Source organism: Urtica dioica, chromosome 9 (assembly GCF_054948205.1).
Source record: "Urtica dioica subsp. dioica isolate 48M chromosome 9, U.dioica_male_clone48M_v1_H2, whole genome shotgun sequence".
In the NCBI taxonomy this organism is placed as follows: domain Eukaryota; kingdom Viridiplantae; phylum Streptophyta; class Magnoliopsida; order Rosales; family Urticaceae; genus Urtica; species Urtica dioica.
In genome coordinates this window covers 23246297-23252216 of record NC_142764.1, presented here as the reverse complement: position 1 = coordinate 23252216, position 5920 = coordinate 23246297, and positions in this window count along the sequence as shown.

The window sequence follows — 5920 nt, the reverse complement described above, 5'->3', positions numbered from 1 at the left end:
CTCTCTCTCTCTCTCTCTCTCTCTCTCTCTCTCTCTCTCTCTCTCTCTCTCTCTCAATACATAGTTTTTTTTTTTTTTTTTTGAGGGACTCTCAATACTTAGTTACATACACGAACATAAACACAAACCCAAAAAGGAATATATATAATCTGACCCAATATTCTAAATCGGATATAAGATGAAAAGTGGAAAGGGTCAAAGCAAGGCAAAAAGACATTCATGGCATTTGAAAATGACTAGGGGTTAGTGGCCAGGTCCCAGGACCAGGAAAGTCGTGGCGGCTATCCACACGGCCTCGCCGCTGCTACGAATTACCTTCATCGCCACCGAACCCGCCTTCGATGCCGACTGCGACGCTCTGACCGTCGCGCCGCCGTTTTTCTTCTTCGACGGAGGAGCAGAACGGAAGCTCGCTGAAGATGCATCACCATGGATTTGTAGATTTACAAATCCTATTTATCATATTTTGATCCATAATTTATTTTAATCCTTGTTTTGTTGTTGCTGTGAATCTGTCAAAATGGTATTCTGGTTGTTCCTCAGGTGTGTTTGGATGTGATTTGGGTCTGAATGATTTTTCATCGTATATCAGATATTTTACCATGGTTAATGGTTTAGCAAATATGAAATGGGTGTTTCAGATTTGGCTTTCAAAGAGACCTCATTGTCATGCTGTAAAGAAATGTTTTGGATTTTTGTGAATTCCTTGTTTTTTTTTTTTTTTTTTTTTTTTGTGCAATTCAAGTTCTGGGCTGAATTTGAGTATAACCTTACGGTTGATGAACAAGTATCTTTCTTTTTCCACGAGAGAGAGAGAGAGAGAGGGAGTTTAAAAAAAATTACGAAAATTACCAAAAAAACAATACAGTTTCCACGCAATTTCCGCAAAATAAAATACCGTAACGATAAAACGACTATTATCATCCTATTTCCAGCATATAGCAACGCATTTTTTGAAATTTGAAACTATTTTTTAACGTGTATATCAGCAATATCAATTATTACTTCACAAAAAGTTCAACTAGTAAATTGAAATTATTTTTTAAAAGAATGTTTTAAAAAAAAGAAGATGGACTTTGGATAATTAGTGACATAGCTAAATACGCATTAGAAATTAAAAAATTGTTTGCGTTCAAAATGTTAAAGTTTTCTGCTTAACAGAAAAGGTTAAACTTTTTATTGAACAAAAAAAACTTCATTCTTATTTCATACCCCATACTTTGAATGATAAATTAAGAGTGAAAGGATATTAAACTATCAAAACTATTTAAACTTGGGACATTCCATAAAACTATAGTTACCTAAATAAAACATTAAAACTGTTGTCAATTTGATTGGCGTTTTGCTAAATAGAAATAGTACTGATGCATTGAATAAAAGCTATACGTTAAAACTATAAAATTGGACGATTCAAAATGATGACCCTAAATGAAAGTACGTATATTAAGGTTTCTTGTTGAAACTTGGCTCTGTGGATTTGTATTGTACCCGCATCATCGTAGAAAGCTGCTTCTTCAATTGGTTATAATTATTCTCAGAATCTAAAGCAATAATAATTTGTAGGATTTTTGTTGCACGTTATAGGGATTAAAACACACACAACGAGACTTGAAAAACTACTGCTTCATTGTGAGGCATGAAATTTGAAGTAATAATTGAAGCACATATGTCATATATATAATGGAAATTTCCCATCATATCATATATTGCTAGTGGGGTGGTTTGGGTCATTGACACTTTCACTCTTCTTTTGAAAAAGAAAAAAAAAAAAAAAAACGTCTTTCACTCTCTAATTAAATTTACTCACAGCTATATAAATTTGCAATTTCGAGGCTTATTAGCTAGTGAGATGTCATTTCACATTATCAATTTTTGTACTATATCTAGTACTGATGAACTGTGATGATATATAGCCTTCACTCACTCTTTGAATCCCATTACACACTCGAACACCAATATGCCCTACAATTACATGCGCACGAGTGAGTCCAAAACTATGCCAAACTGGCATTTGGGACCTATATACCATTGCCATCATCTGATCTGTACGAGATTTATCCTCATATTAATTGCTTATTTATTATAAAAGAAAAAAAAGAACATGTGTAGGTTTTCTGTAACTGTACTGGATGATTATCACACACACGCCAACCCAAGAAGAAAGAATCTCTCTTTCTCTCTCTCTCATACATACAAACACGCGCAATAAAACCCTAGTATTTGATAGATTATTAATAATTTATTGCTTAACAATTGAATCCTGCAAACAAATAATAACCAACAAGTACGGATGAAACATTAAACCCTATTATTTGATAGATTACTAGATATTTAATTGCTAAACAATTAGAATTAATTCCAACAAAAAATAATAATAACAGGTACAGATAATATAATTTGTCTACGGAGCTCCTAAGCCCACGACAATAATGGTAGCGATATGGTCTAAACAAGGATTCTAAATTTCGGAGATTTTTGTCGAAATTACATTGTTTGGCCGTTTATAACTAATTAAGCCATTTGTGAAATTACTAAATTCCTAATTTTTTCGTTAATTATAGATAAATAGTCATTATGGTGTATCATGTGGACTATTTTAGCATTTTATTTGTACCTTTTTGTGTAATATGAAAATATGGGTAGTTACATAAATTTGACGTGTTAATAAAAAAAACTTACTTATGATTAACAAAAAATTGGTTATATAGCAATTTTATTATATTTATAAGGTAATATATCTAGAGAACCTTATTTTGCAATATTTTTTGTTTGTATTTTTATCGGCTATACTAACTTAACTTGTAGATTTTTTTATTTTTTTTTTCGTTTTCCACATTTTTTTTTATTGGTCTTTCTGTTTTCCATTAGCTTTTCATTTCTGAGACCATCGCAAAGACACATATACAAAATTTAAACCTTTGATCACAAAAAAAAAAAAATGAAACAAATTTATATGACTTTTAATGAATTTGAGTAAATAAATAGTTAGTTCTCAAGTTGGTCAAACATAATAAAAATAAAATAATGGATAAAAACAACATACAACTGGTAAAAATAAAAAAATGCTAAATTTATTTGAAAATTATTTGATCGACACAAATTAAAATTATGATACGCATATATAACCCAATAAAATATTATAAATTACTATTTTCTACTTTGTTTTATTGATTATTTGTCTTGCATAAAAGAGTTACTTGCAGAAATTCTTATTCAACCGAATATTTGTACAACCATCTCTCTACATGTTTTGTGATTTCATATACTTTTCATGATATTATTTGTAGTTTCCAAGAAAATCATAAATATAAGTTTTAAAGTATAATTATTTTATGACACGCGCGCGCGCACAGTAGAAGTTAATATTAGTGGTAGGAGTATGTCTATTAACTCAATTCACAATAAACAATATTTGAATTAACATAGACTAATTTATACTTGTTATATTGATTTCCATATAATTTGACATATTTTAATATTTTAAATGGATGTGAAACTGTAACAAAATGGTTGGATTTGGATCCAAGTTTCGAACACGATTTAAGAAATTATTAGATTTGGTTCTGACACATATTATAAAACACAACAAACACGAATATAAATTTTTCCCTCGTATCCATAAGACATTACCAATGATCATAGGTTATGTTGACGCGGTTGAAACTCCATGATTTCTTTTCTCTTGTTGATTTGCCTCATTACCCTCGGGTTGAATCGATGGTTGGGCTTCATCTTTATATTCATTCTTATCCACTTTTTGAATTTTTCCAGAAGGAAACATGGGGATGTTGAAGATGTGATGTAATTAAAGAAAATACGATTGTTGCAGATAAGGTTGTTGAGTCCGGATTTGTAGTCGAAATTGAAATTTTGCTTTGATTAGCATAAGGCGATTATGGTTAAAATGTGGCAAGACGATCCCAAATAGACATTAATCTAACGGCGTCATATAGACATATTAGGGTTTAGTAAGTTGAATTTGAGTCCTCGTTCTTCTACTTAGATATGTTGTTGAACCCCTCTTAATTAGTGCTTCTTGTCTTTGCACCAGAGTTGCTTATGTCCCGAGGTTTGGTGGGTGTTCGTTGATATTTTAATGATTGTTCATGAAATTCGAGAAATTTCAAAATTTTGTGGCAGTGACATCAATCCTCTTGATCCGGTGATTAAGTTTCAAACTTGGAATGGTAAGCTTTTATTGTTAATTTTTTGTAATAGAGGTGGTATACGTTTTGAGAGAATATATATATATATATATATATATATATATATATATATATATATATATATACACACACGTGAGAAAAAATCATAGTGAGATAAAGTTACTGTTAAGCCATTTTTTGGATTAACAATTACGGACACGTGACGTGAGCGGACTTGACCACGTGTCTTCGAATCTGTGAGATTAGTAATGGAATATTTCTCTTATCAAGTGAAGAACATGAGAATTGATTTCTCAAGTTCTTGGACACTCTTGTAGAGAGAATATAATTTGGCTTGGAGCCTTGGGTTTAGAGAGAGAATGAACTTTTCTTCTCCCACTCTTGAGAGAATGGAAGTAGATTGTTCATCTTTTTTGTGTGAAATTGTGTATGTGAAGTGGCTTTGATTCTCTTTGTTATTGATTTCGGTCTCAAATGTGTTTTTAGAGAGAGAAATAGCTTAGTAGAGAGTTTTGTATATTCTAGTTAGAGAGAGAAAAAGCCAGCCCTTGACAAGTGTTTGTCTCAGGTATTTATAGTGAGGTGATGAAGGTTGGGGTACATTTGTCGTTTTCTTTGGGTCTTTCTTTTCGTCGAGGTAAGGACGAGCGCCTTCTTGGATATTTCGGGGTCGATCCTCCTTGGATATTCCAGGGTTGATCCTCCTTGGATATTTCTGAGTCGGCCCTCCTTGGATGTTTCGGAGCCGATCCTCCTTGGATATTTCGGAGTCGACCCTTTTTGCGTATTTCGGAGTCGATCCTCCTTGGATATTTTGGGAGTCGATCCTCCTTGGATGTTTCGGGGCCGATCCTCCTTGGATATTTCGGAATCGATCCTCCTTGGATATTTTGGGAGTCGATCCTCCTTGGATGTTCCGGGGCCGATCCTCCTTGGATATTTTGGGAGTCGATCCTCCTTGGGCGTTTCGGGGCCGATCCTCCTTGGACATTTCGGAGTCGATCCTCCTTGGATATTTTGGGAGTCGATCCTCCTTGGATGTTTCGAGGCCGATCCTCCTTGGACATTTCGGAGTCGATCCTCCTTGGATATTTTGGGAGTCGATCCTCCTTGGATGTTTCGGGGCCGATCCTCCTTGGATATTTTGGGAGTCGATCCTTCTTGGATGTTTCGAGGCCGATCCTCCTTGGACATATTCGGAGTCGATCCTCCTTGGATATTTTGGGAGTCGATCCTCCTTGGATGTTTCGGGGCCGATCCTCCTTGGATATCTCGGGGTCGATCCTCCAGGAATATTTGTTTCGATGTCGATCCTCCTTGGATGTTTTGGGGCCGATCCTCCTTGGATATTTTGGGAGTCACTGTTTCCAACTCGTCTTTTGGACCGGGCTTACTACGCTGCATCGTTTGGGTTAGGCCTTCATGTGTTTTGGACGTGAGAAAATCCATCACAACAGTTACAAGAGTTATAGAGAATTTTATATAAAATTGAGAGAGGAATCGTGTGAAGAAATCGTTTAAAATCATTTGGTATTTTCATAGAAAAAAATGTAGGGTACAAAATCTAAAAAATCTAGGGTTTTGCTTTTATATTTTATTTTATTGTTGTTTTAATTTTATTTTTGGACAGTTTTGTAATATAAGTAGAGTAAGTTGTGGGTTATTTTAGACATGTAAAAACATTTTTTAGCATGGAACCACACAAAAGACATATATTGTCGCCCCTAGCTACTACTTAAAGTAGTAGTAAATTT